The sequence below is a fragment of the Dendrobates tinctorius genome, unplaced genomic scaffold (assembly GCF_039654945.1).
Source record: "Dendrobates tinctorius isolate UK_male_01 unplaced genomic scaffold, ASM3965494v1 ptg000028l, whole genome shotgun sequence".
Classification (NCBI taxonomy): domain Eukaryota; kingdom Metazoa; phylum Chordata; class Amphibia; order Anura; family Dendrobatidae; genus Dendrobates; species Dendrobates tinctorius.
Genome location: NW_027361696.1, coordinates 68,664,671 through 68,692,290, shown reverse-complemented (window position 1 = coordinate 68,692,290; position 27,620 = coordinate 68,664,671). Strand labels below are relative to the sequence as shown.

The 27,620-nt window shown below is 41.8% G+C and overlaps 1 protein-coding gene and 2 long non-coding RNA genes across 6 annotated transcripts in view; 2 read left to right on the top strand and 1 right to left on the bottom strand.

Annotated features, from left to right (window-relative positions):
- On the top strand, positions 1-15,790 carry LOC141085518 (uncharacterized). 2 transcript variants are annotated; one of them, XR_012231322.1, is made up of 3 exons: positions 1-596; positions 4,605-4,741; positions 14,716-15,790. It is a non-coding gene; the product is annotated as an uncharacterized lncRNA (long non-coding RNA). The 2 variants fall into 2 exon arrangements; XR_012231323.1 differs by lacking the exon at positions 1-596 and adding an exon at positions 685-856.
- LOC141085517 (uncharacterized) lies at positions 3,328-27,620 on the bottom strand. The gene is made up of 4 exons (XR_012231321.1): positions 26,065-27,620; positions 24,669-24,790; positions 24,394-24,438; positions 3,328-3,545 (listed from the first exon to the last, which is right to left on the bottom strand). It is a non-coding gene; the product is annotated as an uncharacterized lncRNA (long non-coding RNA).
- Positions 23,891-27,620, top strand: part of LOC141085516 (MOB kinase activator 2-like) — a 43,206-nt gene continuing 39,476 nt past the window's right edge. For 2 of the 3 annotated variants that reach the window (XM_073570934.1, XM_073570935.1), the window contains exon 1: positions 23,950-24,180. The gene's annotated coding sequence lies outside the window, so the exon portion shown is untranslated. The other variant, XM_073570936.1, reaches the window with a different exon arrangement.

The following is a 27,620-nucleotide window of genomic DNA, read 5'->3' as shown; positions in this document are numbered from 1 at the left end:
GGGTGAATTCTCTAAGCTGTAGGCCAAAGGCAATGGCATAGTGGGCAATGAGGATCAAGACAGCAGGAAGACAAGCAGAGTAGAAAACACCAGAAGACAGATGCAAGAATGTGCGCTCACACTGTATTTGTTAATGTACAGTCAGTTCAGTGCTTGCAGCAAATAAATAGTTAAAGACAGATGGTCCTTGGGCAGCATTGATGAACAGGCAAGAAAAATATTTGCTTGTAAAGAAACACTCTGTAGCTCCAGGGTTTGTAGTGTGAACAACAACAGTGAAGAGTTGGCTATGCTTACAGCAGATGAAGCGTTGATTAGCAGGTCTTAGCCAGAAAGTAATTGCACATAGTAGAGAAACAAGCAGAATTTTGCTGAAGAGATGAGTAGCCAGCTGGCAGAACTGAATGGTGAAAAAAACTCCAAAGAACAGTCGAATATTCAGGCACATACACCTAATGGAGTCGGCATTAAAAAGGCCTAGGGTGATGATGTCACATGAGATAGCCAGGGTACTTGAGAAACCTGGCATGAAGCAACAAAATAAGGGCGGTGGCCATTGGGGAAGGGAGCAGGGCACGGCCCTAGAGTCGAGACAGGTGAGTAACAACTTGTAGACTATTTGCTGGTTCCGATATAAACTGTGGGATTGGTTATCCAAAGTCTGATGGGTATAGTCTGCTTTATTAATGGCCTATGAAAGGCGTTACTTTAACCATGTGGCCAGAGGAAGATTCTTATGAAAACTGTTAGATATATACAGTATGTGTGTGCAGCCTGTGCAGCCGCAAAGGGGCCCAGTAGATTACGGGGGCCAATGGCACGTGAAATGCAGCTTTGTACAGTCTACTAATTGCAGGTATGGGACTTGAGCGAATATATTTCCTAGTATACAAATATCAGAGATTGTTAGGGAGACACTGGAGATGTTCTATGATGAGTTTTTAGAGAGCAAATGGCAACCTTGCCCAAAAGTATGTGTTTCTACTCAGTTTGTGGCTGTCTTTGAGGTAGGACTTTAATGCCCCTGTTATAATGAATAGCTGATAAGAATACTATTTTAGATGCTTGCTCCTTCTTGCATGGCGCCATGCTGCTATGATCAGAACGAAGGCTTGTACTAAAGGTCCTAACGTTAGGGAAGCCCAGCTAAATCTAGTCCTCCTCCAGCCCACCAGATCCGAAGTCCAGGGTGCAGCACCCATGCTCTTCTCTCTTTATTTAAATTAGGGTCCTTGTAGCGTGACTGTGCCTACAAATAAGGGTGCTCCTGGGAGGAAAAGGGATGGAGGAGAATGCACACAGCGTCTGGTCACAGCCTCATCGATAACTGCAGAACAGAGGATGCTCCTGTTGGAAAGAAACTAACACTCAAAGTCCAGGCTTTTAAAGGGAATCTGTCCCCTCATTTTCGGCTTATCAGATGAAAATATTGTATTGAATGCTTTCTATACATTTCTGATAGTTTTGAATTCCTCTGACTCCCCACATATCACCCAAAAATACCTTTTTTCTTTCACCCGCACTGTATGTAAATTAGTCGGGTCCGGTCCGATGGGCGGTGTTTTTGCTCCTTTCCTCCACCCCTCCTTGGCCTCTCTACGCAGCATTTCAGGTAATTTCCATAGTTCTCGTCCATATTTCGCGCGTGCGCATTGCAATCTCCACTCACGCATGCACAGTATGCTTTGCCCAACTGCAGCCAAAGCCGAAAAGCATTAGTGCGCATGCTCCCGTGAACTATGTTCCGGAACACAGAAATGGCAGCTAAATGCTTCCAGGACATAGTACTTCCGGCGCATGCAAACTACTTTTTTCCAGCTTTGCCCACATTTGGGCAAAGCATAATGCGCACGCGCGAGTGGAGATTGCAATGCGCACGTGCGAAATATGGACGAGAACTATGGAAATTACCTGAAATATTGCATACAGCGGCCAAGGAGGGGTGGAGGGAAAGAGCCAAAACAGTGCCCATCGGACTGGACCCAACTAATCAACATACAGCGCAGGTAAAAAAAAAAAAAAAAAAGTATTTTTGGGTGATACATGGGGAGTCAGGGGAATTCAAAACTAGGTGGGTAATGTATAGAAAACACTCAATACAATGATATTTTTATCTGATAAGCCGAAAATGAGGTGACAGATTCCCTTTAACCTTTTTTCACCCCAAAAAAATCCTCTTTAAATCTCCCCTTACATATTTCCATTTTTTTTTTTTAACTGTTCCACCACTACCTATATTCCTATATTATTATTTTCTTTAATAAAATCGTCCTGACAGTACACCAGTGATGTCATGTTGATTGACAGCCAGCTCCTTGCAGTTAGACAGTGGGTTGTCAATCAGCATGTCGTGTGCAGTGAAGCCGCGTTAACAGAATAGTGTGGACAAGAAGCTGCTGCTCTGTCGATGTGAAGTCAGTGGAAACCACTTAAATGCCAGCAAGAGCGGTCTGTGACCATTTTGTGTTGGCACTGATCGGCGCCGGGCAAAACAGGCAACTACTTGTTTGTTAGTTCTTAGGTACATTGTTATAAAAATGTTTTGTACAACACCTTTAGTGGGCCTTAGCGTACCGTTACACTTAAGGATGCACCAGCGATCCCGACAACGATACGATCTTGTCAGGATCGCTGGTGCATCGCTACATGATCGTTTGTGAGCTGCTAAATAGGCAGCTTCACCAGCGATCAGCACCAGCGAGGACACTGGTCGCTAAGGTAAATATCGGGTTACTAAGCGGCGCGTCACTTAGTTACCCGATGTGTACCTTAGAAACCTGCGTGCTGGCGCCGGGAGCTGCCAGCACGCAGGTTTCTAAGGTACACATCGGGTAACTAAGTGACGCGCGCCGCTTAGTAACCCGATATTTACCTTAGAGACCAGCTCCCAGCGCCTGCTTAGAGCGCCGGGAGCCTCGCTGATCGTTGTCTCCCGCTGCCACATGCAGCGATGCGGGAGACCAGCGATCAAAAAATGGCCCAGGACGATAGTGCACAATCAGCGATACCCGTCAGGGGGGCCGGGCCGGTCGCTGATCCCCATCACACAGCGATCTCGCTGGCGAGATCTCTGTGGCGTCACAAAATCAGCGATCTCGCTAGCGAGATCGCTGTGTGCGACGGGGCCTTTACTCATGCCCTTTAGTCTTCATGGTTCACAATCCTTATTAGCAGCCTTTCAGCAAAACGTCTTCACCTGCAGTAGCACAGGGAGAGCTGTGAGCCACTGGGAAAAAAATGCAAATAAGCATTCTCACTCAGTCTAACAAGAAGCCGCAACCTCTTTTGCCAGAGAAAATAACAGAAACATTTCTGAATACTAGGAAATAAATGATGAGCTAAAAAAATTTAATTCCTGTAAAAATAAAAAAGTTTACAAAGAACAAAACAGTGCATTTTTTGATTCTGAGAGTGTAGGTGGCGCTGTTGCACAGTCACAATAAAGCTTGGCTCCAGCAGTTTTCAGGTTCTTGTATTTGGCTGTAAGACAGCGGGCAGATCTATGCATTCAGCTTGAGTGCCGGCCAGAGCTGTGTCCAGGGTTTCTAAATAGAACAGACAAATGTGAAAGGAGAACTGAAAATTAACATGTATAAGAGATAATGATAAAAGTGTGCAGACCAACCATTTAACCCTTTAAAAGAAAATCCCATGCATGTACGCAATTGCAGGATTACCCATGGGTGGTCAGGGCTCAGGTGCTGAGCTCCAATTGCTGCTGTTAACCACTTACATGCTGCTATCAATCATTTAAATGGAATGCCCATTAAAAATAAAGTCCATAAAAAAAATCATGTTTGGCATTGCCATGTGCATAAAAGTCCAATCTGTCAAATTTTAAATTAATCTGTGTGGGAAAAATACGGTAACGGGAAATAAAATCAAAATGTCAGAACTGTCGTTTTTCAGTCACCACTTTTTCCTTAAAAAAATGCAATATAAAGTGATCAATACATGCTATATACCCCAAATTGCTAGTAATAAAACTGTCAGCTAGCCACACAAAAAACAAGCCCATCCATGGAAAAATATCACAAGAAATTGGAAAATGGTGACACACGTTTTTTGGGGGTTTTTTTTAGCAAACTTCTGCATTTTTTTTCCACCTAAATGTAAAAAAAAATGTTTCCGTAATCATGCCTACCTGGAGAAGTATGATTCAGAATTAATTTTGCCAAGGAATGAATGCCGTAAAAACAAAAATTCAAAAAACAATGGCAGAATTTCATTTTTTCATAATTCCACCACACTTGGAGCTTTTTCTTTTTACAATTCCGGTTACATTAAATGGTCTCATTCAAAACAACAACAACAAAAAATATGGATCCTTTGAAAAGGAGAAGGAAAAAATGGTGATATATAAAAAGCTAAAAAAAATAATGCTGCAAAAGATGTCCAAGAAGACGCCAGAAAAGGCGCTTTGGGAAAACAGTGTCTTCTGCTTCCAAAATGATGCACATACGTAAGACATTGTGTGCACATACCCTTAGGGATCACACAAATGTCCGTTTTTCACGTACGAGTTCTTTCCATGTTTTTCGTGGATAGATCACGTACCTGGCACAATCTATGGGGTTGTTCACGTGTCCGATTTTGTTTTGCAGACCAATTGATAGGTGAAAAATCGTGACGACGTGTCCGATATTTATCCAATATTGATCCAGCAACGCAAGCCTATGAATCGGTGAAAAAAAAAATCTGACAGCACTTGAATGAAATCAGGACTCCTAGATAGGTGAAGGTAAAAAAACTAAAAAAAAACCTTTAATTTTTGTTTCTCATCTGAGAAGAACGGATGAAACTTGAACCAAAGTCTGATGAATGGAGAGAAAAAAAAAGTGGAATAAAATAATGGAAGTTCTTTACAAAAATGGATAAAAAACCTTCTTAGTGGAAAAGGTTCACATCAAAACCGTGTAAGACTGACGCGTTTCTGGTGCAACAATAAGGCTGGGGTCACACTAACCGACGCAAAATACGGCCCGTAGTTTACAGGCGTAATACGGATGAATGACCCCTAAATAGTGCTCCGTATGTCATCCGTAAGCAAGGTGTGGTCGCGTATTTTGCGCATGTCAGCATCCGTATGTAATCCGTATGGCATCCGTATGCAATCCGTATGGCGAGATTTTCTCGCCGCCTTGCAAGATGCACATATAATGGAGCCCTAAGACAGGGTTTCTAACAGAAATGAAATAATATATATAGACACATAGAATGCATAATATATATATATATATATGTGTGTGTGTATGTGTGTATATATATATATATATATATATATACACACAAGTCATTGAGATAAACATATATATATATATTTATATTTCACAGAGTTCTTCATAGCAGAATAGCCGCTAATTAAATTGCCGGCTTCTATCAAATAATTCCCCAACCCGACATGAAATGACACATGGTTTACATACAGTAAAGCATTTCATTTCATGTTTTTTTATATGTCCTTGACTAATAATTAGATGCGGGTTTGTGTACAAAATTTGGGAGTTGTAGCTGTTATATTAAGGGGTTAATTCGTTTTTAAAAAATGCGTGGGCTTCCCATTGCCCTGTAGCGGTGGCGAATGGGTTAATCTAACAAAGGGTTAATGTCACCTTACAATCGAATGGTGACATTAACCCTTTGTTAGATTAACCCACTCGCCACCAATATAGGGCAATGGGAAGCCCACACATTTTTTAACAAGGAATTAACCCCTTAAAATAACAACTACAACTCCCAAATTTTGCACACAATCCCTCATCTAATTATTAGTCAGGGACATATAAAAAACATGAAATGAAATGCTTTACTGAATGTAAACCATGTGTCATTTCATGTCGGGTTGGGGAATTATTTGATAGAAGCCGGCAATTTAATTAGCGGCTATTCTGCTATGAAGAACATATATATACGTTTGTCACAATGACATGTATGTATGTGTGTATATATATATATATATATATATATATATATATATATATATATATATGTATTCTATGTGTATATATCTATTCTTTCTTTCTTTATTAAACCTGTCAGTGTGAGTTTACTGTATAGCGCACTGAATTAATTGCCGGCTTTTTTAAAAGACACCGGGTGCGTATTTCTCGCAAGTCACATGTGTGGTCCGTGTGTAATGCGTATTTTTAGCGCACCCATAGACTTTGCATTGGCTTACTACGGGCGTAGTACGCTGACAATCGCAGCATGCTGTGATTGGCACGGACCGTAGAATACAGACGAGAAATATACGGCTGTTGGGAGCAAACCCATAGAGAATAATTTGTCCGTGTGTAATGCATGCTTTTAGCGCCTCTCACTCGTCCGTATTCCTCGCCAGTGTGACCCCGGCCTTACGCCCAAACTCATAGTCAAATCCTCTATCAAACTCGGATGAAGCTCTGATCCAAGTCATTGATTAAATTTGGTCCTTTTTTTGTTTGTTTGCTGCATTTTTGCCTTGTTTTCCGTCTTCCTTCTTGCACATTTACAGTCGACATGATTCTTTCCATAACCCACGCATCACGTTCCCATCTTTCTCTGCAACGCTTACATGAAAGCCTCTGTCAGCGTTTCCGTGTCCTCGTTAATGACATGAATAAATAAAATCTCTGCGCCGCACATTGGCTCTACGAAATTATGTGCAAAAAAAAAAAAGGAAAAAATGCTCCTATCATCTAGCTCACTCGGCTCCGGCACAATATATGCTCTTCATCAATTGAATGATTAATCTATGAAATCCACGTTATTATGTAACAGCTCCGTCCTGGGCCGTCTTCTCTTATTTATCTCTTTTATTAGGAAGCTACTAATGCAATTAACATGATATTATCCCCAAAGTGGAAAAATGCAATGGACGTTGGGTAATGTTGGCGATCAGAGGGAGAATGGAGAGGGGTAGACGATGTCCGCAGCACTAATAATTGAGATAAAAGGGAAATACGGGGTTAATTAAATGGATAATTGTCTGTTCGCTATCATGCTGAACTCCCAGGACTAGTGATGAGCGTACGTGCTTGGATAAGGTGTTAGTATCTTCATCTCTTAGCTTGAGCGGGGAGCCGGAAGTATAAGAATCTTTCTTTCTCTCTCTGGAGGACCCGTCCTGTTTTGCATTACATAAACAACCCATTCATCCGAAGGTGTAATTCTCCATTTCTCCTGCGGGGGTGCTAGAGTAAAATTGAACAGTGCATCAGATTACATCTGATTGATGGAGGTCCCCGCTGGAGGACACTTTTCTATCAGGCTTTTGAGAACTCAATTGATGCAATTAAGCAGAATTTTTTTCGTTTATTTTTATTTTTTAGTTTAGTTTTTTGCAGCAGACCTTTGAAAATAGGGACTGTCTGTTCGTGAAAATGGGGAAATCTGCTTCTGTCAAGCTGACATCCTATAATATGGCTATAATAGAGCTCACAAGGGTTTTTTCACCCAGTTTTTGAAACTAGGTTATGCGGCGGGGTTATCCCACTATGAATATACAGCTCTGGCAAAAATTAAGAGACCACTTTCAAATGTTCAGTTTGTCTGATTTTTCTCTTTATAAATATATTTTCGAGTAAAATATAAATTGTTCTTTTAAGTCTACAAACTTCTGACAATGTCTCCGAATTTCCAAGCAAAAAATTTAGTATTTTTTTCTGACAATGAAAAATGGTCAAAATAAAAAACAAACAAACAGTGCTTTCAGACCTCAAATAATGCAAAAAAACCAAGTTCATAATCATTTAGAAACAACAATACTAATGTTTTAACTCAGGAAGAGTTCAGAAATCAATATTTTGTGGAATAACCATGATGTTTACAAACAGATTTCATGCGTCTTAGCATGCTTGCCACCAGTCTTTTACACTGCTTCTGGCCCAAAAATGTAAGCAGTTCTTCTTTGTTTGATGGCTTGTGACTATCCATCATCCTCTTGATTACATTCCAGAGGTTTTCAATGGGGTTCAGCTCTGGAGAATGGGCTGCCCATGACCCGGTTTTGATGTAACTCTTAATTTATGCCAGAGCTGTATATTATATATATATATATATATATATATATATATATATATATATATATATATATATATATATATATATATATAATTTTTTTTTTTACTAAATGCATTCATTTGGGACAAATAATTACTTCTGCATTTGGACTCCTCTAAAAATTTTGCACCGTTTTCCTTCTATAGCCTCTGTGTAGCACTGAGGCAGAACGAATTAACTGAGAACCCATCAGTGAGCTCCCTATGATGGTCTGATGGGGAGTTTCTAACTTCTTTTTCTGGCTTTTTCTGAGCTAGCCAAACGGTGCAACATTTTTAATGAAAAACCAAATTACGAAAATTATTTTAGTCCAAAATAAATGCATTTAAAGTGGTATTCCCATCTCCAAGATTCTATCACAATACGTATTAGATGTAATAATAATAATTTTAGCAAATACCTCCAATTACAAATGTAATGTAGTTCTTCTGATGTCTCTTTCCTCATGAGCAGGCATTGCAAGAACTTAAGTATCTATGGTTATGACCACTGATCTAGTGACAGTTAGCTAGTTGCTAGTGGTCATAACCATAGATAGCAAAGGTCTTGCAATGCCTGCACATGAGGAAAGAGACATAGCTAATCAGAAGAACTGTACTGCATTTCTAATTGGAGGCATTTGCTAATATTATTATTATTATTATTACACCTACTACATATTGAGATAGGATTTTGGAGATGGGAATACCCCTTTAAGTGAAAAAATAAAATTAAAGGCTCCTGGAGATTCTTTAATGGCGGCATGCGGTTGGTTTTATGTGTATATACGTATTTAGTGCACATTTACATTGGGAGCTGACTATAGTCATCAATCAGCAGCGATCCCTCTGCAGAGCGCCTTGTATTATGTATCCGCTAATGGTGCATATTTGATGAATTCGTCTGTATGAAAAGATGCATTGTGCTCACTGATCCATCTCGTATTCCTGTACATCTGTGCATCCGCCAGCACGTACCTCGCACAGTGCCATATGGCTTGTCAAATCAGCGGTAACTAATCTGATGGATCCCGGAGTTTATCTGTCCGTCATTGAAACAATCCTGCTTTCTTCCTCTTATTATTATATACTGTAGGTATCAATTCCTTTAATCCAGTCTCAATAGGACCGGATAAGAGTCGGATTATCAAGCCTTCCGGGTTGTCTTTTTCCCGCTGGTCAAAAATGACCTTTTTATAGCAGAAGTTGCTTTGAAAACCTGCCGCGTCGTGATCATTTTTATATTTAGTCTTTTTTCTTTTTTTTGTGGACTTATTTATAGTGAGCTTTTACAGTGATTTATAGTGAGGTTTTGATGTTGCAGAGACATAAAATAGGTTACTTGCATTTTTTTTTTACAAAAATACGCAACATAAAAAATTCATCATGGGAGGATAGCCTTAAAAATTAGCTAAAAAGTCTGAATACACGAACAAGTCGTTTTTAGGTACAAATGAATAAGTTCATTATTTTAAGTATTTTTAGAATGGATTTTTTTCCAGCGCTTCAGAAAAAGATACAATATGAACAAATCCAAAAACTGCAGCTAAAGATGGTTTCTTAAGGGTATGAAACAATCTGCAAGCAATGTACAGTACCATGTTAGCCAATGGGATTTCAAAACCGCAGTGCCCACGGTGCGGATTTTTCCGCACTGATTTGCTGCGGTCTTAAATCCGCAGCATGTCAATTCTTTCTGCGGATTCCGCAGCAGTTTGACACTTGTTCCATTGTACAGGTGTCAAAACGCAGGGGAAAACCGCAGGTCATTTTACCTGCAAGTCCGCATGGAAAAATCTGCAGCACAATCTGCACCGTGTGCACTCACCCTTGTAATCCGTGGGGTTGTTCACATATCCGTGTTTTGTTTTTTTTTATGGCGGACTGATGATCATGGATCTAACTTATCAACGGAAACATCTGTCCATTTTTTACTATTTAAAAGGAAGGAAAAATGTGACTTTTTTTTTTATTTTTTAGGCATAAAAGGAAAACCCCCATGTCACCCTGATGGCAAAAATGGACAGAGAGACCAAAAATGGCTGAAAATTGGATCCAAACTGTCCACTATTGCATATAACAACATCTGCAAGGATGTTCTCCCCGTGTTTGCGTGGGTTTCCTCCGGGTTCTTCGGTTTCCCCCCACATTCCAAAGACATACTGATAGGGAATTTAAATTGTGAGCCCCATTGGGGACAGTGATGATATTGTCTGTAAAGCGCTGTGGAATTAATGAGTAAAATAAATAAATAACAAAAACAATATCTGAATGAGGCTTTAGGCTTTGTTCACATGTTGCGGATTCTGCTGCGGATCCGCAGCGTTTCTGGCCCTTCGGGTCCGCAGCAGATTTAGCTACGTTGTACAGTACCATTGTTTTCAATGGTATAATGAAAAACGCTGTGCACATGCTGCGGATTTGCTGCGGGTTCAAATCCGCAGCATGTCAATTCTTTGTGCGGAATCCGCAGCGGTTTCACACCTTCTCCATTGTAGAGGTGTGAAACCGCAGGGCTAAACCGCAGGCAAACCGCAGCTATTTTGACCTGCGGATTTTTCCTAATCCGCAGCTCCTTCAACTACATGTGCACATAGCCTTAGTCGTACACATTGATTCTCCTCCTTTTTCCTCCACTTATTGCAGATTATCAGGTGGATTCCGAATGGCACACCCAGCCTATGTGTTACCCTCTCACCCACAGTCACAAACTTTTACAACGTTGCCCAGTTTGGCTGTTGGTGTCGGATCCAGCCGGTGCCAGCTGTTGGCAGTCAGTTCTGGTTGGACATTATTGCCTTGAAGGCTGGAGCTGCTCTACAGAGCTGGTTATTACCGGAAAGCTGTGCAAACAAGAAGAATGTTGCGGGAGGGGAGGCAGGGGTGTAGCTGCGGGCAAAAACCTATTACCTGCACTGGAAACAGCTGCTTCACAGCACCTGTCTGATATTAGTCTGTACGCGGAGCTTTGAGGAATGTCAGTTATTTTAATCCAATAATATGCACGAAAAGAAAAAATGGAAGCACTGAATTGTGAAAATTTTAGGAAGATTCCCATACTAGCATAGGGCAGTATTCATACATGCTGACTGCGTGAATGTGCATTTTTCTCACTTTAAGAGCTCGTGTGTATAAGGCTGTGTGCACACGATGCAGATATCCAGCGGGTCCGCAGCGGATTCTACCGCGCAGAAACGTTGCATATCCGCATTGTGATGTACAGTACCATTAAAATCAATGAAAAAAAAAAAACACTTTGCAGACGCTGCAGATTTTTCAGCGCAGTTTTCCTGCGGTACAAAATCCGCAGCATGTTACTTCTTTTGTGCGGTTTTCCATCTCCCCTGTCACCAAATCCGCAGGGGGAAAACCGCAGTGAAAAACCGCAATAAAACCGCAGGAAAAATGGAAGAAATGCGCAGGAAAAATGCAGGTCATTTGACCTGCGGATTTCTTCCATTCTGCACGGACTCGGATGAGAAAAAAAAAATCAGATTCCACACGGACCATCAGGGTGACATCTAACTTTTATGATAGATTTCTGTTTTAAACCTATGCTCTTGAATGACTGACAGTTCGGACCAGTGGTATGGTCGAGCCGCTGGCCCAAACTGCACACTCTCCAATGACGCAGCTTTGCCTCTGCAGCATCGGAGGGGCTCCAGCTTGAGAGCAGCGCTTTCAAGTTCTGCTGAAAGGCGCTTGGAAGCACTGCACTCCTTACATAGTGGACCATAAATCCGCAGGTTGATCCATGGTCTAAAATAGTTTTTTATTTTTGTTTCGTCTTTTTCCTTTTCATATGCATTTCTGGAACAAAGAAAGCACATCAAAAACTCAGAAATATGTGCGGAAAATCGGCACCTGATTTTAGATGCAGATTTCAGTTTAGAAATCTGTGCATTAAATCCAAATACACAAAGTGTGAACCTCGTTTTGAGGCCGGGGTCACATTAGCGAGGAATACGGACGAGTGAGAGGCGCTAAAAGCACGCATTACACACGGACCAATGATTCTCTATGGGTTTGCTCCCAACAGCCGTATATTTCTCATCTGTATTCTACGCTCCGTGCCAATTGCAGCGTACTGCGATTGTCAGCGTACTACGCCCGTAATACGCAAATGCAAGTCTATGGGTGCGCAAAAAATACGGATTACACACGGACCACACATGTGACTTGCGAGAAATACGCACCAGGTGTCTTTTAGAAAAGCCGGCAATTCAGTGCGCTATACAGTAAACTCACACTGACAGGTTTAATAAAGAAAGAATAGATATAGACACATGGAATACATATATATATATATATATATATATATATATATATATATATATATATATATATATATATACACACACACACATGTCATTGTGACAAACCTATATATATATTTATATTTCACAGAGTTCTTCATAGCAGAATAGCCGCTAATTAAATTGCCGGCTTCTCTCAAATCATTCCCCAACCCGATATGAAATGACACATGGTTTACATACAGTAAACCATTTGATTTCATGTTTTTTATATGTCCTTGACTAATAATTAGATGTGGGTTTGAGTGCAAAATTTGGAGTTGTAGTTGTTATTTAAAGGGGTTAATTCGTTGTTAAAAAATGCGTGGGCTTCCCATTGCCCTATAGTGGTGGCGAGTGGGTTAATCTAACAAAGGGTTAATGTCACCATTCGATTGTAAGGTGACATTAACCCTTTGTTAGATTAACCCACTCGCCACCACTATAGGGCAATGGGAAGCCCACGCATTTTTTAACAACGAATTAACCCCTTTAAATAACTACTACAACTCCCAAATTTTGCACACAAACCCTCATCTAATTATTAGACAGGGACATATAAAAAACATGAACTGAAATGGTTTACTGAATGTAAACCATGTGTCATTTCATGTCGGGTTGGGGAATTATTTGATAGAAGCCGGCAATTTAATTAGCGGCTATTCTGCTATGAAGAACTCTGTGAAATATAAATATATACTGTATATATTTATATATGTTTATCTCAATGACTTGTGGGTGTGTATATATATATATATATATATATATATATATATATATATATATACATTCTATGTGTCTATATCTATTATTTTGTTTCTGTTATAAACCCTGTCATAGGGCTCCATTATATGTCCATTTTGCAAGCCTGCGAGAAAATCTCGCCATACGGATTGCATACGGATTACATATGGATGCAGACATGCGCAAAATACGCGACCACACCTTGCTTACGGATGACCTACGGATCACTATTTAGGGGTAATTCATCCGTATTACACCTGTAAACTACGGACCGTATTTTGCGCCGGTTAGTGTGACCCCGGCCTTATATCTTTATCCATCCTGGAAAAGACCGGAGACTGCTGCACAACATAGGCACCGCTAATGTCGGGGAAAAAGAAATAGGATTAAGTGTGTCCAAACATGATCAAATCAGGGGTGTTCGGATGCCAAAATGCCCACTGGACAGAGGTGTTTTCTGTGCACTATTTACCCCAAGCCATTGCAATAAAAAGAGGACGCACCGCTCTACACAATGCAATTACACCATGCGCTAAAACCAGACAATTGAGGCTTGACTTGTCTGTGTTCAGATGCAGGAGGTAAGACAAGGCTGATATTAAATTGGACCTGAAGGTGCATGTTTGTTACATATGTTTTCAAAGCCAGATTATAGCATGGGTAAATGGGCAAATGCTCCAGGGCTCTACCACAATATTTACCTATGAGCTAGACTTTTCTCATAGTTCCTGCTGAGATTTTATTTGTGATACTGTATCTACTGTATTGTCTGATTGTAGAATTTTTTTTCACATATTTCCTTTATAGGATTATGGGGGCAGCCATCTTGTCTGAGCTTTTGTTAAAGGGAATCTATCAGCCAATTTTTGCTATGTAATCTGAAAGCAGTGTAATGTAGGGGCAGAGACCCTGATTCCAGCGATGTATCACTTATTAGGGTTTGCTTTGTTATTTCAATAAAATCCGTGTTTTATCAGCAGGAGATTATCACTATAGGACTAGGTGTCATGTGCCTGGTAGTCCAACCACGCCCCCAGCACTGATTCTGTGTACAGTGTACACAGAAAGCAGCCAATCAGTGATGTGGGTCAGGTTATACACAGCTCAGCGTTCTGAGCTCTGCAGAGAAAACAGTGATTGTATCACAACTGCTGCAACCAGTATAGTAAGCGATCTATTGCTGGAATCAGGGTCTCTGTCCCTACATCATGTTGCTGTCAGATTACTTTTAATAACCGGCACATGGAACATGGAAATCAAAATACTGGACATTTTTATTTATTTCTATAGGAGAATTTTCTAGGAATGCTCTATGACCTGTGCAGATGTCATTGTACAGGGAGGGGGAGGAGGTGACCTGGGATATTACATATTGTGTGTGAATGGTGAACCCTGAGTTATCTAAATTTAGGTGATTGATACCTGCCATTGTAATCCTGTCTGTGATGATAATGAGAACTGCTGACAAGTCATCCCTACATAATATTGGGCCCAGTGGCCAAAAAGAAAACTGTAAGATTTCTTGACTTTAAAAAATGAATAAAATTATTATTAATAATAATAATAATAATAATAATAATAAATCACAAATAATTGTTTACAAATATATCTAATAAACAATAGGTCATTTTCTGATGACATCTTCCTTTTAATTACAGAAAACTATCTGACCTTATAAGGGAATTACTCTATGAAGACATTTGGGAATGAAGCAATAATTTTGATTTTCCCATCTAAGAAAAAGAAGAAATGATTGACAGATCTTCTTCCCCAAAGGATGGGAAGCAGCTCGGCTTTGATTGTTTTCTTCCGTTTGCCTGGGGTCAAAATAGATCTTTGTGAGCCCTCGGTGGTAATATTTAGGGTCAAGATGTTATTAATTCTCTGCAGCCTGAGATAAGTCAATATTATAAGAAAAGCAGGTAAACATGCAGTCAAATAATAAAGTGACCGGATGCGCTTTCTTCTGGTGCTGACTCTGTCTCTGGGGTTGGTCTCCCTTCTTCACCTTCTAAACAGTGGAGTGTCTCTGTCTTCTGCCATATGATGGACACAGCGACATTGTCATCGGCGCTGATCCATTCCGCATTAATGGAATGGTAGGTGAGCGTGATCCAGACCTTCCACAGTGATGCAGGCAGCATGATACAAGTCCATGGGCGGTATTTGGTACCGCAGATCATCCTCCTTTAAAGTGACAGGTGCTGAGCTGCAATACTCCCCACAACCTGCGGACAGGTGGGGCGCCTTTTCTGAAAGCTGTCATGAATCTTATACAATCCCTATAAGGCTGGAGTCAGACCCAATGTATAAAAAAATTGGTCCGTTTTTCACGGACGATAATCACAGAAACGTTCCCTGAACAATGATCCGTATGTCATCCATGTGCAATGCAAGGTTGTGATTTTCTCACATCTAAGGATGCGTGTGACATCCATATGGCATCCGTATGGCGAGATTTTCTCGCCGTCCTGCAAAATGGACATATAATGGATCCATGGCCTCAAATAATTGTGAAAACATATATACAGTATATATATGTCATTGAGGCACATATATATATATATATATATATATATATATATACCGTATATATATATGTCTTTATATTTCATACAGAGCTAGATAGCAGAATAACCGTTAATTCATTTGTCGGCTTCTATAAATCATCGCAGAACCCGACAGGATATAAGACATGGTTTACATACAGTAAACCATTGCAGAACAGTTATATTTATATATGTCCCTCACTAATAATGTTAATAGTGTATGTGTGTAAAATTTTGTAGGTGTTTAATAAAAGCATTTTTTCACAGAAAAAACTGACGTGGGCTCCCGCGCAATTTTCTCCACCATAGAGAGGGAAAACCAGTGACTGAAAGAGTGGTTGTAAATGGCTGCACATCCAGTTGGAAGAATGTCTCAAGTGGGGTACCACAGGGCTCTGTCCTGGGCCCTGTATTGTTCAACATCTTTATCAACGATTTAGATGAAGGAATTGAGGGTAAACTGATTAAATTTGCTGATGACACAAAGCTAGGAGGGATAGCTAATACTAGAGAAGAGAGAGAGAGGATTCAAAAAGATTTAAATAAACTGGAGAAGTGGGCAGCAACTAACAGAATGGTTTTTAACAGGGAGAAATGCAAAGTACTACATCTGGGCAATAAAAATGAAAAAAGCATATATAGAATGGGAGGAATAGGGCTAAGTGACAGCACATGTGAAAAAGACTTGGGTATACTAATAGATCACAGACTGAATATGAGTCAACAGTGTGATGCAGCAGCAAAAAAGGCAAATGCAATTCTAGGATGTATTAACAGAAGCATACAGTCTAGATCACGTGAAGTCATTATTTCCCTCTACTCCTCTTTGGTCAGACCTCATCTGGAATATTGTGTCCAGTTTTGGGCACCACATTTTAAAAAAGACATCAACAAACTGGAGCAAGTTCAGAAAAGAGCGACCAGAATGGTGACCGGTCTGCAAACCCTGTCTTATGAGGAAAGGTTGCAGGATTTGGGAATGTTTAGTTTGCAAAAGAGAAGACTGAGAGGAGACTTAATAGCTGTCTACAAATATCTAAAGGGCTGTCACATTGTAGAAGGATCATCTTTATTCTCATTTGCACAAGGAAAGACTAGAAGCAATGGGATGAAACTGAATGGGAGGAGACACAGATTAAATATTAGAAAAAACTTTTTGACAGTTAGAGTGATCAATGAGTGGAACAGGCTGCCACGAGAAGTGGTGAGTTCTCCTTCAATGGAAGTCTTCAAACAGAGGCTGGACAGACATCTGACTGGGATGATTTAGCGAATCCTGCTTTGAGCAGGGGGTTGGACCAGATGGCCCAGGAGGTCCCTTCCAACTCTAAGATTCTATGATTCTATGAAGGCAGATATTAATAGCCTAGAGAGGAACCATGGTTATTGCCCCCCCCAACCGGCTAAAAACAACTGCCCCCAGTCACCCCAGAAAAGGCACATCTTACAGATGCGCCAATTCCGGCACTTAGCCTCTCTCTTCCCCTTGCCCTGTAGCGGGTGGCATATGGGGTAATAAGGGGTTAATGTCACCCCGCTATTGTAAGGTGGCATTAAGCCTGGTTAATAATGGAGAGGTATCAATAAGACACCTATCCATTATTAATCCAATAGTATGAAAGAGTAAAAAAAGCACACATTAAGAATAAAGTCTTTTAATGAAATAATTAAACACACAGGTTTGCCATCTTTATTAAACTCCCAATCCAAGCAAAGCCCTCATTCTCCTGTAAAAAATAAAAAAGCAACAATACCTGTCCGCTATACAGTTAAGTCCCACGCTGCAATCCATCTCAAGTGGTTAGATAGTTTACAATCGGGAGCGGTGCTAATGCTACTGCCCTGGCTGTAAACTACTGTGTAATGAATGAAAAGCTGCCTGTATAGCCTCTCCTCCTGACCGGACATGAGCTCAGTAGCGTGGGAAAGTTTCTAAACATTTTCCCACGCTGCTGAGTTCACCGCTGGTCAGGTGGGGAGTCTGCGCAACTTCACTGATGTCAGCGGTAGTAAATTTGCAATAACCAACTCGTTTCAAATATGCCAACATTCTTAGTCCTGGTGAGGCTAAGAACATGGCCATAAATTTTCAATAACTTGCAATAACCAAACCCCTTTTGAAAATGGCAATTTTCTCAGTCATCGTAAGGCTTAGAACATTGACATTAGTTTGCATTAAATTTGCAACAACCAATGTGTTTTGAACATGGCAACGTTCCTAGACCTTGTAGGGCTAAATATGTTGCCATAAATATGCAATAATTTGGAATAAATTTGTGATAACCAACGCGTTTCGAATGTGGCAACATTCTTAGTCCTGGCAGGGCTAGGAACATTACCTTAACTGTGCAATAACCTACATGTTTCGAACATTTCAGCATTCTTAGCCCTGGTGGGAATAAGAACATTGCTACGACTGAAACGTGCTGGTTATCACCCACTGTACACACGTGTTTTAACTGCTACCAATAAATCGTGTATTTTAACTATTGCTGTTTCCAATCTGCAGCTGGGCTCTCAGTTACCATATACATACGGTATATTTGTAGATCACACCGAGTGAGGTCTTTGCACAGTGCGACCACTTAGATCTTGATGCCCACTTCTATACTCTGATGTGACTACGTTTACAATTTTAATTGCAGTTTGGAGGAAAGACCAAATCTCTCCGCCAGCATCAAATATTCTCCCGGCCAGGAATTACTAAATTGTACACATCATCGAAGCATGAAATTAAATCTGATTGTGAAGATCCCATTGTCCCAGAGAGCTAGTGGTTTCTCCACAAGTTGGTTCTGGATACAATGTTTGTTTATTGTGTACAGTTTGTATTTATTTTGTATCATTCCATTGAAAACCAAAAAATGGTTTTGGCTGCTGCATTTAGTGCAGAGACAAGGAAAATGTAAGTGATCTGATATAACTGCGGTGACTGCACATTTTGGAATGATACCATCGGGTCACGCTGTGTCTCCGCACTGTTTACATCTTGGCATGTGTACAAGTATGACAATGTAACTGTGTGTCAGTCTGTCTGAATGTAAGAGCACAGAGCCAGGACTGTGTGTGACTGCGTACAGTGTGTACAGCTACCATGCACGTTATGCATGACAACGCACATGATAAAATACCGAAATCATGTTATTTTCTGTAACATGATCTGCCTGCATTACTAATAGAGATCACAATGGAAACAGCATGTACAGGACAAGAGCCAGCCTAGTGAAGAACCCCGGAGCTATAGAATTGGTGGGCACCCGCCTACTAACTAGCAAAGTCATATCATGCACATTAATTATCAGCCAATTCCACCGCTATCAATATTAGTAGCATGCTTGCAGGGCCGGTTTTAGAAAAAGTGGGGCCCTGGGCAAAAGTTTAAAGTGCGGCCTCAAATGCGCACGTATTGCACCATGACACAGAAACATTGCGGTTATATTTACATGGGCTGAGTCCAGACAGTTAAACGAGAATGATCAACAATATTGAAGTCGTTCGACACTTGTTTCTCGGCCTCTAACAGCCCTGTAACAGCGGCTGAGGAAGAATGATGGGGACAGAACAATCACTAGTAGATCAATCTGTCCCCATATAGTATCATCATGTTATCAGCAGTGTATCTGCAGTTTTCACTGGACAATGTGCTGCTGAGAACAACAATTTCAGTTCCGGAATAAACAATACAATTACTCGATGAATAGGCAGCATTTTGCTCATTTAGTACAATACTCCCCATAGTCCTCCACATAGTATAATACAGCCCATAGTCCTCCACATAGTATAATGTAGCTCATAGTCCCCTACATGGTATAATGCACATCCCATAGTGCTCCATACAGTATAATACGCACCCCATAGTCCTCTACGTAGTATAATGCACCCGATATTCATCAACATAGTATAATACACACCCCGTAGTACTCCACATAGTATAATGCGCCCCATAGTCCTCCACATTGTATAATACACACCCCATAGTCCTCCACATAGAATAATACACACCCATAGTCCTCCACATAGTATAATCACATCTCATAGTCTTCCACATAGTATGATACTCACCCCATAGCGCTCCGTATTGTATCATGCACACCGTAGTCCTCCATATAATACAATACACACACCATAGTCCTTCATATAGTACAATGCAGCCCCCACAGGAGGATAATGCAGCCTCATAGGTGTATAATGCAGCTTCATAGGCATATAATGCAGCCCCATGGGAGTATAATGCAGCCCCCAACAGATAAATGCAGCCCCATAGGAGTATAATGCATCCCCATATAGTATAATGCAGCCTCCATCGAATATAATGCAGCCCCATAGAATACAATGCAGCTCCATAGAGTATAATGCAACACCTTTAGAATATAATGCAGCCCATAGGAGTATAATACAGCCCCATAAAATATAATGCAGCCCCCATAGAGTATAATGCAGTGCCATATAGCATAATGCTAACCCCATACAATATAATGCAGCCCCATAAAGTATAACGCAGCCCCATGGAAGTATAATGCAGAATAGAAGTATAATGAAGCCCCCTAGAATGTAATGCAGCCCCCATAGAATGTAATGCAGCCTCATAGGAGTATAATGCAGCCCCCCATAGAATATAATGCAGCCACATAGGAATACAATGCAGCCCTATATAGTATAATGCTGACCTCTTACAATATAATGCAGCCCCATAAAATGTAATGCAGCCCCCAGATAAGTACAATGCTCACCTCTCCTCGTTCCCCACTGCAGCACATCTCCTCGCCTCAACAGCTCCACTGCTCAGCACAGCGTGGTGCGCGATGAAGTGACAGGGAGCGTCACGTTATGCTCTCTCCTCCATCATTGCTTTCAACTGTATGGGCATCTATGATGCTGATATAGCTGAATGCGCGATATGGATGGGGGGGTGCAAACACAGGGTCCCCCTGACTCAAGGGCCCCATAGAGGCTGTGTGGCCTGCCGCTATTAGTCCTTTTTACCATCCGTGTATCTGTTTTGACCATCAGTATGTCATCAGTGTTTTTCACAGATAAAGAAAGAAAGAATGAACGAAAAAGAAAGAAGCTTCTTCTATACTTTGCAATGTTAAACATGGACAGTGCATGGCTGTACATGTTTTTCACGGATCTATGGACTTGCATTGGCCCTTTTCATCCATGTGGCCAGAAAAGAACAGTCATGTCTCCATGTGTTTTGTAGAAAACTGCACTGGTAATGGCTTCTCTTGGGCTATGTTCACACTTTGCGTTTTTGCAGCGGGGTTTTCTTCCCAGCTTTTTCATGCAAATTAAAAGCTGCTTTTTACAGTACAAACCAAAGCTATCAGACTTCAGAAATCTCATGCACACAAAGCTTTCTTTCATGACTGAATCTGAGCATGCCAATCCTTTCACCGCTTTTGACACCTTTTCTTCATCCATAGAAAGCAATGGGAAAGTGCAAAAATGCAACCACGTCTTTGCTGACTATTTGGTGAATAAAAATTTACTTTAGTAAACATGTATTATAGATAAATGAGACATAAAATCCGTACCAAAAAAAAAACAAAAACGCAAGGTGTGAACATAGCCTAGTAGTATCTACAGACTATCAAGGAACCGCAGAGCATTGAGGAAACAAAGGCATGAAAATCAGAATAAAATTCAAATAATTCTTATTTGTAAATAGAAAATGTTTCTATGTAAACACAGGGGAGATTGTTTGCAATCAGGCAGATGATAACGAAGTCCCAGAGGACAACAAACCCACTGTGATGCTACAACGGCGAATCCACCCACAACGTGTTCATAGAAACTACAACATGTGTGCGACGGAGAAATAACCAGAGACTTTCCTATAAAAAACATTTACTGTATATAATTCCTGTTCATACAGTAAGGCCGGAGTCACACTACAGCGAGATACGGCCGAGTCTCGCAGGTTAAAACCAAGCTCTGGCACCGGCACTCCGGAGCGGAGCGTGCAGCTCCATGTATTGCCGTGCGGCTGCACGCTCCGCTCCTGAGTGCCGGCGCCAGAGCTTGGTTTTAACCTGCGAGACTCTGCTGTATCTCGCTGTGTGTGATCCCGGCCTAATGGTGATGTACATGTATTGTGATGCCAAGACGTCGGCCATTGGGGAACTCGCACTACTAGATAGGGTAGTTATAGTAAAGGGATTTTTTGGTTTAAAAATTACTTTTGGGGATGTGTTAGTTAAAAAAGGATGAGGCAACAGAGATCTTCATAGAGTATATCTAATTTTGATCTGAGCCATGGATCAAACTCACCAAAGAAAGCCTATGGGTCCATAACAAAAAAAAAATTGAACAGCACTTAGATGCCCTCGATGTGTCCGATTTTCATCTTTGAAATCGTGTCTATTTTTTTCATGCAGAAATCCGCCAAACAAAATTACCAACGCGCAGCAATGGAAAAATGACACTGCTGTGCACATGTTCAGTCTTTTGTTACTTCTTTGCACTGTTGCACATATTTCCGTGGAGCCTCATCCTTCCCAAACACGTAGTACTTGCATTGCCCGTTATGTTAGGGTATGTGCACACATTGCGGATTTGGCCCTGTGGATCCGCAGCAGTTTTCCATGCTGTGTACGGTACAATGTAACCCTATGGAAAACCAAATCCACTGTGCACATTCTGCGGAAAATTCTGCGCAGATTTGTGGTTTATTTTCCGCAGCATGTCAATTCTTTGTGCGGAATCCGCAGCATTTTTACACTTCTACCATTATAGGAATCCGCCGGTGTAAAAACGCAGGGGAAATCCGCAGAAAATCCGCAGGTAAAACGTGGGTTGCTTTACCTGCGGATTTAGCAAAATCTGGGCGGAAAAATCCACGGAAAAATCCGCAACGTGTGCACATACGCTAACAGTTTGGTAGCCCTTTGGGACGGCTGCAATTTCCTGCATGGCAGGTTGGCCGGGGGCTCTGTTGTAAGAAATTACAAGGGGATGCAGAGATTCCATTTTATTCTTATTGGTGGGGGTCTGAAAGCGTAAAGGCCTGGTATATTCTAGTGATACACACTTTCTTTCTGAAAAGAAATATTTATTACTGAAAATTTGTGAATAAAAAAAAAGAGTAATATGGATCAGTGGCGGAGATAGCCCCTGTGCAAGAATCATAGTGCACAATTCCACCTGCTTCGAAGGCAGAAGTGGACCCCCTAATGATATATCTGCCCTATAGGGACACTGCAAGAATAACTGTTATATCCTATATAGTGTATTCTATTGATTATTTCTCAGTATCAGGTTAGGTCGGTGCAGACGACTGTTTTCTCGCCATCCGAGAAAATTGGTCTGATTACGTTAATCAGAGTTTGATCCAATTTTCTCGGCGGTGGAGAGAAAAAAAAGTTTCTCCACTTCGGATGTTATCCGAGCGTAGTCCAATTTTTTTCCACGGACCAGCGGAGTTGGATCCGAATCCGATTCTCAGACTGGAGTCACACACAACGATTAAAATATCGGTCCGATTTTAACGGTACGAAATCGCACAAAGATTTCTTGTCCAGGGATCCGTCTGTCATCCCATTTTCCAGCGATGAACCGATTTTATTCGCATCTAAGGCCTCTTTCACACTTCCGTTTTTGACCATCAGTCAAAATCCACCAGGTTTTGAAAAAAACGGATCCGCCATTTTTTTGGGCGGATCCGTTTTTATCCCCATTGAGTTGCATTACTGGTGGATCTTCACGGATGGCCATCCGTTGGATCCGTTTTTGTGAGGATCCGCCACATATTTTGCGTCCGCCGGCATGCCTGGACGGACCTTGCAACGTTTTTTTGGTTGTTGGATCCGCATTTTCCAGTGCGCATGCCCGAAGAAAGGAAGTCAGGGACAAAATTAACCCTGAAATCCTTTCTGGCGGAGGAAAAATCTCTCTCTCTCTGTCTCTCGCATCCATAGACTTGCATTGGCGAATCCGATCCGAAAATCGGTGACAATCGCAGCATGCTGTGATTGTCTCGTTCCGAGGAACGGATGCGATAAAAAAACGCATGATGGGAGCAGCACCATAGAATAACATTGGGACGAATGCAATGCGATTTTTTATCGCATTGCATTCGTCCGATTTAATCGCTAGTGTGACTCCGGCCTTAGAGGCAAATCGTGCATGCTGCGATTTTTTTTTTTTTAATAGGAGTTAAAAAAAATCAGAATAACATGGGCACAAATCCTATCCGTCGAAACCAGTTATAGGGACATCTGCACAAGCCTAGTAGTCGCTGGAAGGTGACATAATGCTTCCCTGGTTGCCATAGAATAGTACCGCCCTATGGGGCTGCAATAGGCTGGCTGCAGTGAAGAAGCCCAGAATGAGCAGGCAGGTTGGGGCAGGGCTCTGTGCATGGGAAGGGGGAGGAGAGCATGTGGAGACTGGGCTGGAACAGACTCTGGTTAGGCAGGTTCTCCCTCTTTTGTCTGCCACTGTGTTTTCAAAAAGCTTTAGAAGTTGTTGACTGAGGCAGTGCCTTACTAGCTGGGACTGGACATAGAAGGACTACTTCCTCAGCAGGAGCTCTGGGCACCTGGACTCCCCAGGAACCGCAGGAGAACAAGGGTGAGTAGTTACTTGGAGCAATCCCTACACTGTAGCCAAGACTTCTGGGCCCTGCTGATACGTTTTATCTATATGAATGATGGGAGGTGATACTCTTTATTGTATAGCGTAAACCCAATCTGTAACATTGTATTATTAAAAAAAGTGAATTTTTCCATAGCTTCTACAGCATGTTAAAGTCTGTACTATTAGTATCAGGCAAAAGTACGTTACCTGTATTGATGAGTCGAATTATGTATTTATTGTGTGCGGACCCTCCTGTAGTCGAGGAAAAAGTTTGTGAAAAAATTGTAACAGTTTTATTTACTTATTTGAAAAGTTCCAACTGTTTTTATTTTTGAAAAAGTTTCAAATGTTGCAACATTCTAAAAACGATAAACAAATACAAGTGATGACCTTCACCGTATAGGTCTTACAAGCGGGATTCTAGGATGAACGTATTTGTGTACGTGGTCGGATCGTTTGCCCATCAGCTGGCCCCGTCTCACCTGGTGGCTTTGAGGCAGGTTGGAACAGGAGGTCCTGCTTCCTGATTGACATTCCATCCAGCCCTCCGCAGGTTTGTGCACGCGGAGAACATCTGCCACCTCGCTCATATGCTGGGAGTCTCCTGCAATTAAACCTTTTATTAATCCGAAAAAAATACGGCCTTATCATGAAAGCCATATTTGTATCACGTGGCTGCTCTACGGGTTTCGGGCCATCCATGTGCGTCCAATATGATGCCAGTGTGTAAAGTATTTGGAATGGTGTTTGTAAATCTGTTTATAATGCTGAAGCCTTTGAAAGCCATAATACCATATGGCACATTAAACGCAAAGACGTAGCATACGTTGTGTTCGATGGGCTGCAGCATGGAGTATGGCCTTGTTAATAATTGTTCATAAGGTTATAATTTTATACCCTAGGACCGCCACGTAGTGGACATTATGTTCCCAGTTAAAAGATTTGGACTCGAGCCTATCCGCCATATGGACTGCAATAATAAAGGGGATAGGCTGTGCGTAGTTGGATACATGCTCTATTTAGTCAGTGATCCTACAGAAGTACCGTAGTTTTCTTTCTACAGTAATATAGTGTAATTAAATAAGGTGCTTGTTTCATAATCCAGAAAAACGGATCCATCTTTCATAGGCGGGTATGAAAAGAAAACCCATGTTTTCCCATTTTTTTTTCCCCAGCATCAGTCTAGGATTAGAGATGAGCTTCTACAGTTCGAGGTTCGTACCGGACAGTTAGTGTTTGGTGCTGAACTCCGAACACGGACTTCTCCCGAATGTCTGTTTTGAGAGAGAGCTTCGGGTCCCCATTGATGTCTATAGGGTTTTGGTACCCAAACCGAACTCTGGACTAAACTTATCTCTAACCCGAACTTCCACGGTTTCGCTCATCCCTGTCTAAGATTTCCAAATCTGCAAAATGAAGGATTCATTGTTGCCAAAGATTGACCATTTTGAGAATTTAGCATTAGGCCAGCCTTAGAAAGCTGCACGATGGCCGCTTTCCCGTCTGTGATATGGTTTTAGCACCCAGCTTTTGTGATCCTGTGTCGGTTATGTCGCGATCTAATGTTGCCATTTAACTACCGTGTTTCCCCGAAAGTAAGACCCTGTCTTACATTAATTTTACCCCAAAAAGTCCCACCCTGTCTTACTTTCGGGGGAGGTCTTACATTAGCCGAAAACAAATGACAATTTCTTTTTAACCAATAAATTAACATTTATTAACATGCTGTTATACCCCATAACAGTGCCGTATCCCACTGCACACAGCCCCACACCCCATAACAGTGCCGTATCCCACTGCACACAGCCCCACACCCCATAACAGTGCCGTATCCCACTGCACACAGCCCCATACCCTATACAGTACATGTTTCCCTACTTGGTTTTTAAATGCTGGACGTTTTCCTCTGCGGTGCGGCTGTGGGTGCGGAAGGCCTGTGCTGCAGGGAACGCTGTGCCAATCAGCAGGGAAACAGCGGTGACGTGGGGCTGGGGCGGCCAATTACAGCCCAAGCTGCTGGACAAATCAGTGCTCGAGCCGGGGGCCGGCGGTGACGTGGGGAACAGGGGAGGCCAATGAGCTGTTGAGCTGGGCGGATTGCGGGGTTAACACGGCGAGTTAACCCCATGAGCGCTGGACCCGCCCAGCTGCACCTGAGGACACCTCTGGAGCCTGGGGACCCAATGGGGGACAGCGGCGGCCCAAAGGTAAGGGCCTTACACTTCACAGCGGCCCCCAACCCTGCCTTACATTCGGGGGAGGCCTTACATTGAAGGACCCCCCCGTAACCCCCACCCTGTCTTACTTTCGGGGGGGTCCTACTTTCGGGGAAACAGGGTAGTATGATGGTCAGCAGATGTCGGAAAGCAAAAGGATGAGGCATGTTAAGTCAACATAACTGATCCTTTGTATTCTAAAGAGAGACCACTATTAGATTTGTGTGGCACTTGGCCAAATTGAATGTACATGTAAAAAGTGGGTTAGGCTGGTTTCACATTAGCGTTTTTGTGCGCAGCGCATCCATGCGCATGTGTCCCTATGTTTAACATGGCGTACGCATGGTCTTGCGTTTGCATGCATTCGCGTTTTCGGGCCCATGCGTTTTTCCAGGTGTGCGTCTAGCCGCGCCGGACGGAACATGTTGTATCTTTGGGTCCGCCCAAAGGCGTAAAAAAACCGCTCACGGAATGCGTCAAAATAACGCATTACAGTCTATGGGAACGCAGGCATGCGCATGGACATGCGTACGCCTGCGTTTGCGTACGCATACGTTTTAAGAGTAAACATGTCTAGACACTAGTTTAAACCACCCCCCTACACAAAGAAACATTGTTTGGTGGAGTCTGTTTCAAGGATTTTTCAAGGATTTTCCTCCTGTGAAATGTGACACCTAGAGAACGCATGCGCATAAATGCTAACGCTTGCTAAAACGCATGCGCGTTTTTGCATGCGTTTCTACTTGCGCACGATGCACTGCGCACAAAGACGCAAATGTGAAACTAGGCTTAGGGAACTACGGTAAATTATTGTTTGAACGTCAACTATCAAAGGTATATTGCCACCTTTTTAGCCTTGAGAATGGGCCTATTGTTTGGCGTGATGTAGACTAAATTATGTAATTTTAATTGCGGACGCTTCCTCAATGGTTAGATACCAGCAGGAACGAAATTACGTTGGAATGGAGAATGTTATCTGTGGTTTCCGTGTAAGGTAAAGTCATAAAACGGTAAATGGCTCGCTCACAGGTAATTTGACTTTCCCATTACTTTCACGTCAAAACATTAGAGGAAATTTCTCTCAACTTTTCATATTTGCAGCCTATGTAATATTACTATAGTGCTACTGTTTTAAGGGGGTGTCCAGGATCAGTTGGGGTCCGGCACCTAGCATCCCCCTCCGCTGAAAATTACTGGAACTAAGCAATGTACATGGTG